This window comes from Rattus rattus, chromosome 16 (genome assembly GCF_011064425.1).
Source record: "Rattus rattus isolate New Zealand chromosome 16, Rrattus_CSIRO_v1, whole genome shotgun sequence".
NCBI lineage: Eukaryota > Metazoa > Chordata > Mammalia > Rodentia > Muridae > Rattus > Rattus rattus.
Window position 1 is genome coordinate 2,281,127 of NC_046169.1, and position 11,519 is coordinate 2,292,645.

Below are 11,519 nucleotides of genomic sequence, written 5' to 3' on the forward strand. Positions count from 1 at the left end.
CAATCACTATTCCTTAATATCTCTCAACATCAATGGACTCAATGCCCCAATAAAAAGACATAGATTAACAAACTGGATATGCAATGAGGACCCTGCATTCTGCTGCCTACAGGAAACACACCTCAGAGACAAAGACAGACACTACCTCAGAGTGAAAGGCTGGAAAACAACTTTCCAAGCAAATGGTCTGAAGAAGCAAACTGGAGTAGCCATTCTAATATCGAATAAAATCTATTTTCAACTAAAAGTCATCAAAAAAGAAAGGGAAGGACACTTCATATTCATCAAAGGAAAAATCCACCAAGATGAACTCTCAATCCTAACTATCTTTGCTCCAAATACAAGGGCACCTACATACAGGAGGAGTAGAAGGCAGGAAATAATGAAACTCAGAGCTGAAATCAACCAAGTAGAAACAAAAAGGACCATACAAAGAATCAACAGAACCAAACATTGGTTCTTTGAGAAAATCAACAAGAAACCTTACTAAAGATCAAAGCACACATTGCACCTCACACAATAATAGTAGGAAATTTCAACACCACTCTAATCAATGGACAGGTCATGCAAACAGAAATTAAATAGAGACATAGACAGACTAAGAGACGTCATGAACCAAATGGACTTAACAGATATTTATAGAACAATCTATCCTAAAACAAAAAGATATAACTTCTTCTCACCACCTCATGGTACTTTCTCCAAAATTGACCATATAATTGGTCATAAAACAGGCCTCAAAAGATACAGAAAAATAGAAATAATCCCATGCGTCCTATCAGACCACCACGGGCTAAAGCTGGTCTTCAACAATGATAAGGGAAGAACGCCCACATATACATGGAAATTGAACAATGCTCTACTCAATGATAACCTGGTCAAAGAAGAAATAAAGAAAGAAATTAAAAACTTTTTAGAATTTAATGAAATGAAGGTACAACATACCCAAACTTATGGGACACAATGAAAGCTGTGCAAGAGGAAAACTCAGAGCTCTGAGTGCCTGCAGAAAGAAACAGAGAGAGCATATATCAGCAGCTTGACAGCACACCTAAAAGCTCTAGAACAAAAAGAAGCAACATACACCCAGGAGGAATAGAAAGCAGGAAATAATCAAACTCAGAACTGAAGTCAACCAAGTAGAAACAAAAAGGACCATAGAAAGAATCAACAGAACCAAAAGTTGGTTCTTTGAGAAAGTCAACAAGATAGATAAACCCTTAGCCAGACTAATGAGAGGACACAGAGAGTGTGTCCAAATTAACAAAATCAGAAATGAAAAGGGAGACATAACTACAGAATCAGAGGAAATTCAAAAAATCATCAGATCCTACTACAAAAGCCTATATTCAACAAAACTTGAAAATCTGCAGGAAATGGACAATTTCCTAGACTGATACCAGGTACCAAAGTTAAATCAGGAAAAGATAAACCATTTAAACAACTCCATAACTCCTAAAGAAATAGAAGCAGTCATTAAAGGTCTCCCAACCAAAAACAGCCCAGGTCCAGAAGGGTTCAGTGCAGAATTCTATCAGACCTTCATAGAAGACCTCATACCAATACTATCCAAACTATTCCACAAAATTAAACAGATGGAGCGCTACCAAATTCCTTCTATGAAGCCACAATTACTCTTATACCTAAACCACACAAAGACCCAAAAAAGAAAGAGAACTTCAGACCAATTTCCTTTATGAATATCGATGCAAAAATACTCAATAAAATTCTGGCAAACTGAATCCAAGAGCACATCAAAACAATCATCCACCATGATCAAGTAGGCTTCATCCCAGGCATGCAGGGATGGTTTAATATACGGAAAACCATCAACGTGATCCATTATATAAACAAACTGAAAGATAAAAACCACATGATCATTTCATTAGATGCTGAGAAAACATTTGACAAAATTCAACACCCCTTCATGATAAAAGTCCTGGAAAGAATAGGAATTCAAGTCCCATACCTAAACATAGTAAAAGTCATATACAGCAAACCAGTAGCTAACATTAAACTAAATGGAGAGAAACTTGAAGCAATCCCACTAAAATCAGGGTCTAGACAAGGCTGCCCACTCTCTCCCTACTTATTCAATATAGTTCTAGCCAGAGCAATCAGACAACAAAAGGAGATCAAAGGGATACAGATTGGAAAAGAAGAAGTCAAAATTTCACTATTTGCAGATGATATGACAGTATATTTAAGTGATCCCAAAAGTTCCACCAGAGAACTACTAAACCTGATAAACAACTTCAGCATAGCGGCTGGGTATAACATTAACTCAAATCAAACAGTAGCCTTCCAGTACACAAAAGAGAAACAAGCCGAGAAAGAAATTAGGGAAACTACACCCTTATAATAGTCCCAAATAATATAAAATACCTCGGTGTGACTTTAACCAAGCAAGTGAAATATCTCTATGATAAGAACTTCAAGCCTCTGAAGAAAGAAATTGAAGAAGACCTCAGAAGATGGAAAGATCTCCAATGCTCGTGGATTGGCAGGATTAATAAAGTAAAATTGGCCATTTTACCAAAAGCGATCTACAGATTCAATGCAATCCCCATCAAAATACCAATCCAATTCTTCAGAGAGTTAGACAGAACAATTTGCAAATTTATCTGGAATAACAAAAAACCCAGGATAGCCGAAACTGTCCTCAATAATAAAAGGACTTCTGGGGGAATCAGTATCCCTGAACTCAAGCAGTATTACAGAGCAATAGTGATAAAAACTGCATGGTATTGGTACAGAGACAGACAGACAGTGGAATAGAATTGAAGACTCAGAAATGAACCCACACACCTATGGTCACTTGATTTTTGACAAAGGAGCCAAAACCATCAAATGGAAAAAAGATAGCATTTTCAGCTGGTTCAACTGGAGGTCAGCATGTAGAAGATGCAGATCAATCCATGCTTATCACCCTGTACAAAGCTTAAGTCCAAGTGGATCAAGTACCTCCACATCAAACCAGATACACTCAAACTAATAGAAGAAAATGTGGGGAAGGGTCTAGAACACATGGTCACTGGGGAAAATTTCCTGAACAAAATACCAATGGTTTATGCTCTAAGATCAAGAATCGACAAATGGGATCTCATAAAACTGCAAAGCTTCTGTAAGGAAAAGGACACTGTGGTTAGGACAAAACAACAACCAACAGATTGGGAAAAGATCTTTACCAATCCTACAACTGATAGAGGGCTTATATCCAAAATATACAAAGAATTCATGAAGTTAGACTGCAAGGAAACAAATAACCCCATTAAAAATGGGGTTCAATCCATTCAGAGCCTGCCCCACATGTGGCCCATACATATACAGCCACCAAACTAGATAAGATGGATGAAGCAAAGAAGTGCAGGCCGACAGGAACTGGATGTAGATCTCTCCTGAGAGACACACCCAGAATACAGCAAATGCATAGGCGAATGCCAGCAGCAAACCACTGAACTGAGAATAGGACCCCCATTGAAGGAATCAGAGAAAGGACTGAAAGAGCTTGAAGGGGCTCGAGACCCCATATGAGCAACAATGCCAACGAACCAGAGCTTCCAGGGACTAAGCCACTACCCAAAGACTATACATGGACTGACCCTGGGCCTCAACCTCATAGGTAGCAATGAATAGCCAGTAAGAGCATCAGTGGAAGGGGAAGCCCTTGGTCCTGCCAAGACTGAACCCCCAGTGAACATGATTGTTGGAGGGAGGGTGGTAATGGGGGGAGGATGGGGAGGGGAACACCCATAGAGAAGGGATGGGGAGGGATTAGGGGGATGTTGGCCGGGAAACCGGGAAGGGGAATAACAATCGAAATGTAAATAAGAAATACTCAAGTTAATAAAGATTTTTTTAAAAATGGGGTTCAGAGCTAAACAAAGAATTCACAGCTGAGGAATGCCAAATGGCTGAGAAACACCTAAAGAAATGTTCAACATCTTTAGTCATCAGGGAAATGCAAATCAAAACAACCCTGAGATTCCACTTCACACCAGTGAGAATGGCTAAGATCAAAAACTCAGGTGACAGCAGATGCTGGCGAGGATGTGGAGAAAGAGGAACACTCCTCCATTGTTGGTGGGATTGCAGACTGGTACAACCATTCTGGAAATCAGTCTGGAGGTTCCTCAGAAAATTGGACATTGAACTGCCTGAGGATCCAACTATACCTCTCTTGAGCATATACCCAAAAGATGCCCCAACATATAACAAAGACTCGTGCTCCACTATGTTCATAGCAGCCTTATTTATAATAGCCAGAAGCAGGAAAGAACCCAGATGCTCTTCAACAGAGGAATGGATACAGAAAATGTGGTACATCTACACAATGGAATATTACTCAGCTATCAAAAACAATGACTTTATGAAATTCGTAGGCAAATGGTTGGAACTGGAAAATATCATCCTGAGTGAAGTAACCCAATCACAGAAAAACACACATGGTATGCACTCATTGATAAGTGGCTATTAGCCCAAATGCTCGAATTACCCTAGATGCACAGAACACTTGAAACTCAAGAAGGATGACCAAAATGTGAATGCTTCACTCCTTCTTTAAAAGGGGAACAGGAATACCCTTGGGAGGAAATAGGAGGCAAAGTTTAGAACAGAGGCAGAAGGAACACCCATTCAGAGCCTGCCCCACATGTGGCCCATACATATACAGCCACCAAACTAGATAAGATGGATGAAGCAAAGAAGTGCAGGCCGACAGGAACGGATGTAGATCTCTCCTGAGAGACACAGCCAGAATACAGCAAATACATGGGCGAATGCCAGCAGCAAACCACTGAACTGAGGACGGGACCCCCGTTGAAGGAATCAGAGAAAGGACTGGAAGAGCTTGAAGGGGCTTGAGACACCATATGAACAACAATGCCAAGCAACCAGAGCTTCCAGGGACTAAGCCACTACCTAAAGACTATACATGGACTGACCCTGGACTGTGACCTCATAGGTAGCAATGAATATCCTAGTAAGAGCACCAGTGGAAGGGGAAGCCCTTGGTCCTGCCAAGACTGAACCCCAGTGAACGTGATTGTTGGGGGGAGGGTGGTAATGGGGGGAGGATGGGGAGGGGAACACCCATATAGAAGGGGAGGGGCAGGGGTTAGGGGGATGTTGGCCTGGAAACCGGGAAGGGGAAATGTAAATAAGAAATACTCAAGTTAATAAAGATGAAAACAAAAAAAAGAAAAAAAAAGAAAAGAAAAGAATGGAGAATTAAAGTTATCCAATATTACTGTGTAAGGGTCAATATGTACTTTTAGCTGTAGTGATGTTTCTTTTCTGAACTTGGGTGTTCTTGTGTTTGGTGCATACATGTATAGAATTACAATATCTCCTTTGGAAACATTTTCCTTTGATGAGTATGTCGTACTTTCCTATCTCTTCTGATTAGTTTTGGTTTGAAGCCTATTTTGTCAGATACTAAAATAACTAACGGGCCTGCTTCTTTGGTCCATTTGCTTGAATTATCTTTTTCCATCCTTTTACCTGAGGTGATGTTTATCCTTGATGGTAAAATGTGTTCCTTGAGTGCATCTGAAAGATGGATCCTGTTTTCTAATTCATTCTGTTAGTGCATCTTATTGTGTAATTGAGGCCATTAATACTGAGAATTATCAATGAGAAATGTTTATTTATTTCTGATCTTCTGTGGTTACAGTGTGGGTTTTACCTCTCTCTTGGTTTACTGTTCTGGAATTATGCTTTGTCTCTCCTTGGATGTGGGTAACTACTTCAGACTGAAGTTTTCCTATTAGTACCTTCTATAGAGCTAGATCTTGCTTAAATGTTCTCTTTTTTAAATCATGGAATGATTTTTTTCATGGGATGATTCTTTTCTTCACCTATAGTGATTGGTACTTTTGGCTGGGTATATTAGTCTGGGCTGGCACCTGTATCTCCTGGAGTTTGTAGAACATCTATTCAGGTCCTTCTCACTTTGCGTCTTCATTAAAAAATCAGGTATTATCTTAGTAGTTCTGCCTTTATGTTACATAATCTTTTTCCTTTGTATATTTAATATCCTCTCTTTGTTCTTTATGCTTTCTGTTTTGATTAATATATGCTGAGGAGAATTTCTTTTCTGGTTCTGTCTGGTGTTCTATATGTTTCTTGCATTCTTGATAAGCATCTTCTTCTTTAGGTTGAGGACATTTTAGTCTATGATTTTATTGAAAATATTTTCAGTGTCTTCAAACAGGGTTTCTTCTCCTTCTTGTATTCCTAGTATTCCTAGATTTGGTCTTTCCATTGTGCCCAAGATTTCCCGAATGTTTTCCTGGAAAAATGTCATCCTACATTTTTCATTTCCAGGTTTTTTTGGGTTTTCGTTAGTGATTCTATTTTGTTTTGTTGTTCTTAAATTCTATTTTTGTGTTAAGAATTGTTTTTATTATTTCATTCAACTGTTTTTTTATTCATGGTCTTTATTAAAGGATTTATTCACTTCCTCTTTAAGGTCCTTGAACATATTTATAATTGTAATTTTAACCTTCTTGTCATATGCTTCAACTATACTGAATTTACTGGGGTCTACTGTAGTAGAGTTATTGCATTCTGGTAGAGGCATATTGTCTTGGTTATTCATATTCATGCTTTGTTATGAGGTCTAGACATCTGGAGTTGTGATGACTCAGGTATTTCTAAGTGTTGAGATCTGGTCTTATCTTTGCTGGGTGGGTGTTCCAGTCTTTTGGTAACAGTTACTCTCTCAGGATCTTAGGTGGGTGTATTAGCTGTTGGGTCCCTGGTAAGTAATGTTTCATTAACCACACAGTGGTGGCATCCACTTTAATCCCAGCACTCAGAATGGAGAGGCATGTGGATTTCTGTGGCTTCAAGGCCAGCTGGTCTACAGAGCCAGTTCCAGAAGAAGTTATAGGATAGTCAGGGGTACAGAGAAATCTCATCTGGTGGTGGAGGAGGAGGAGGAGGAGGAATGCCAAGAGCCGTCTAGGAGAAACTAAAAGCTATCAGATGATCTTCCTGATATAGTTCTGCCATAGATTGAAAATCTATGACAGATTTGCTTCTCTAAGCAAGGCCAAGATGATTTCATTTTAGGAAGAATTCCTGCTGTTAATATACTTTTTCTGTTATTATTAAATATATATAACAATCACTAGCTCACCCTTTTGAGCAGATTTCTGCAGAACAATGAAGATGTACCATCTTGTAATGATGCTATATAGACAAATAGATAATTTCTTAATTATTAATGATCCTATAAGAATTCCTAAGACCATATTAGTAATTATTAAGATCTTTTATAATAAGATTGCTACTAAGTCCTTTTTGATGTCAAAACTGCATTGAGAACTCTTTCAGTCTTCAATTGCCACCAGTTAATTGCTTCTGAGATAGAAAGCAGGCATCTGCATCTTAGAGCACATTCCAAGAGGTTGTAAAACCATTAACCAGAGGCCATAAAAAGGGAACTAATGATTTATTGTAGGTGCAAAGGCAGAAGATAAAATATTGCCTGGGCTTATCTATATAAAACTTCAATGATAATGTAGTTATGGTCTTTAATTCTCTATGAACTTGTAGAGCTGGTGACAGATAGTGAATATTTAGCCAGATAATTACTCTTAACAGATATGCATGTAAATATTATGTTGTATTATATATATTCAATTTATTATTTAAATTTATGTTTAAGTTCTAGTGAACTTTTGTAAAAAAAAAAGGATTCTTGGATAAACCACGTGATCCAATCTCCTAGAAAAAGTACAAAAGGCTAGGAAAGGTTGCATTGCATGGTATTGGAAGCAAAGGCATTATTGTCACATCAGAGCAGAAGGAGAGAGCAAGATCAGGAGAAGAGAGCGGAGAACTTTTAAGTAAGAACTTTATTAGAGAACCTTTTAGAGAGAACTTTTTAAAAAAGAACTTTCTTAAAGAACTTTCATAGGAAACTTTTTAGAGAGAACTTTTTAGAAAGAATTTAGAAATAAAGGCTAAAACCACTTTTCAAAGTGTCCCCCTTTCTTAACTTGCGGCTGGGAGTTAGAGCTGTGTAGTTCCTGCAGAGATAGAACAAAGACTACCTTACTTAACCCTTAACACCCTTGGCTGTTGTACTGTGAGGTGCTAAACACCAGAGACTGCAGTTTTCTGGCCTCAGAGGAACTCACACAGACAGATCAGCTACCTCAGCAAAGTGACTTAGACTTAAGACAGGTAAACATTTTTTTATTAAACAGCAACCTAAATATCTCACAAAACCAAGTCTTGCCCCAGCTGAAGTTCTTTCCCCTTGGTGACCTTCAAGAGAGAACTCGAAAGAACAGACTGAACTGGCCCCAGCAGAGGGAGAAGGAGGAAGAAGAGGAGAAGAAGGAGAGGGGAGGGAGGGGGGGGGGGAGAGAGGAGGGGGGAGGGGAGGGGAGGGGGGAGAGGGAGAGGGAGAGGAGAGAGAGAGAGATTGGTTCTTAGCATTGGATGGCAGAGCGGAATAGGGACCGATTAGGGAGACAAGTCTGAGAGAAGCTTTGAGAGAGAGGTAGGGAGTCCACAGCAAGAGGCAGACTCCCCAGGGAGTTAAGGAGTGGGAGGGGAAGGGCTCCTGAAAGTAGGCAGCAGGAAGATAAAGAGTGTGATGTCTGGAGAGGCCGGGATGAAAGGGCTAGGAGGACCCTTGATCTGTATGAAGGAGTGAAGTCTTCTGTGGATAGAGTTGGGATGGGTGGTATGGCAAGTAAGCAGGTCTGGGCATGAAACGGGAGAGGTCAAAATAGAGGACAGGAAGGACAGTGAAAATCCTCTACCTGAGTCCCAGTCCTGCGTGGAGGGACCCTGGTAGAAAGTGTTTTTAGGTGTCAGTGGAGCAATGGAGATGGGCTAGAAGGAAAGGCTGAGAGGGTCCACAGGTGAGAGCTAAGATAGGTTTGCAGTTTGCTGGAATCTATCATAACAGTGCAAGGCTTCACACGACAAACCTATGGCCAGATTATACTAGATGGGGGAAATCTGAAAGTGTAGTCCCCAAAATCAGGAGCAGGTCTCCATTCTTTTACTCTTACTCAGAGTGGTGCTTTAAATCTCAGTCAAAACAATAGAAGAAGAAAATAAAAGGTATGCAAATAGGAAAGAACGAACTCAAGGAATTTTTATTTGCAGATGATACAATTCTACAAATTCCTAAAGGGCACTGAAGACTCCATAAGAAAAGCCTTGGAGGGCTGGGGATTTAGCTCAGTGGTAGAGCGCTTGCCTAGGAAGCGCAAGGCCCTGGGTTCGGTCCCCAGCTCCAAAAAAAAAAGAACTAAAAAAAAAAAGAAAAAAAAAAAGAAAAGAAAAGCCTTGGGATGATCATGTTCTTTAAAATGGCAATACAAACGTAACATGCAAAAATCAGTTTTTTTCTTTATTGCCTATAAAAACCATACTTAGGGGGAGTAAGCCTCTGACCTCCAGGAGGAAAAATCGATCGTCCCGGGCGGAGCCTAAAAAGAAGTTGTTCAAGGTACTAAGGGGTACTAAATAGGGATCGGCAACAGAAGTGCCAGGTGGTCGGGGCTGTGATAGACGAAGGGCTGACTGCGAGACGCCACCTCAAGAAGCGGGCATCCCGTGCCAACATCACGCTGTCCAGGAAGAAGCGCAGGAAACTCTTGCAGCAGATCCAACTTGCCCAGAAAGAAAAAGCAGCCATGGAAGTGGAAGTTGCCTCCAAGTCAACCAGGACGAGTCAGCCACAGCCCAAACGGCAAAAGGAGATAAAAGGTCCCCAGGAGTCAGCCACAGCCCAAACGACAAAAGGAGATAAAAGGTCCCCAGGACGTACATATGGAGGATCTCAGAGATAAAAGCTAAAGTTCCTACCTCTTCTACCACAAGATTCTCAACAGCACCTAGAAGGATTTGGAGGATTTTGGGGAAAAATTACCATATTTCACTCTCCCAGACACCTCTTCTATAATGGACCCTTGGCCTCCCCTGGAGGTATATGTTGGGAAGGAAGAGGACAGAGGAAGACTGGAGAGGGCCCTCTCTAGCAGTTAACTCCTTTTGTAATAATGCTTTAGTGCTTAAAAAAATGTTTAGAAGTAAATTGGGAAAATAAACCCATTCATAATTGCCTCAAAAACATGAAGCAAAAACTTGGAATAAATTTAACCAAGGAAATGAAAGGCCTCTATAGTAAACTCTAAAATAGGGAAGAAGAAAATGTAGCACCTTTTCATCTCCTGTCTCTATTAGAACTAATCCTGTGAAAACAGCTGGTACTACCCAAGCAATCTATAGATTCAATGTTCATCTCATTAAAATGCCAAAGGCACTCTTCACAAAAGTATTTTAAAGAGTGTTATATGGATGTGAGAGCAAAGCAGAGAGCAGATGCCCACGGCATTTCTGAGCAAACGGAATAATGCTGGAGTTATCACCATGCCTGCTTTCAAGCAGTGCGTTCTAGTAACAAAAACATAAGACACACGGGTCAATGGAATACGAGAGGACTTGGCAGGCAGAAAGAAGGTGAAGACTCTTGGTGTCGAACCTAATGACCCAAGTTTGATCTCTGGGACCTACATGGTGGTCCTACCTGGAGATCAGGAGAGAACCAATTTCTGCAAGATGTTCTGTGGGCTCCATACATGTTATAGTACCTGCCCACACATATAAACACAAAATAAATCTAATAAAGTAATCTTAAGAGGACCTAAATTTAAACCTACACAGCTATAGGCACTTGATTTCTTCCAAGGTACCAAAAACATATATTGGATAAAAGACATTTTCATCAAATAATTCTTGGAAAACTAGATGACATAGAAAACTGAAAGTAAACTCTATCTCTCTTTCTTTCTGTACAAAAAAAAAAAAATCAACTTTACATGGCCCAAAGATTTTTTTAAAATAATTATTCTATTTATTTTGTGAGTATGAGCATTCTGCCTGTGGATATGAATGTGCACCACATGCTTGTCTGGTGCTCAGAGAGGTCAGAAGAGGGCATTGGATCCCCTGAAACTGAAGCTGTAGTCGTGAGCCACCATGTGAATGCTGGGACCTGAACCTGGGTCCTCTGCGGGTGTTCTCAGCTTCTGAACCATTTCTCCATCCTCAGTAGATCAAAGAATTTAATGTAAGATCATAAACTCTGAATGTGTTCAAGGGGAAAGTAAACAACACATTTCAGGATATGAACATAGGAAGTACTTTATGAATAGGATTCCAGTTGCTCAGGAAAGTAATTGACAAAGGAGACATCGTGAAATTGAAGAGCTTAGTTATTGAATGAGAGAAAATCTTTACTCACTGTACATCTAACAAAGGATTAGGATCTAGAACATATAAAGAACTCAAAAAGTTAGCGCCAGGCAATGGTACCACACGCCTTTAATACCAGCACTCAGGAGGCTGAGACAGGTGAGTCTCCTGAGTTTGAGGTTAGCCTATTCTACACAAAGAAACCTGGAAAACAGAAAAGAACGAACAAGCAAAACAAATCCTCCAGATAACAAGAAATTTAGCAACTTAATAAAGAAATATGGGCTTTT

General features: G+C 39.9%; 1 pseudogene; it reads left to right on the forward strand.

Moving 5' to 3' along the window:
- Positions 1-9,425: 9,425 nt before the first annotated feature.
- LOC116885283 lies at positions 9,426-9,831 on the forward strand (annotated as a pseudogene).
- Positions 9,832-11,519: the final 1,688 nt, after the last annotated feature.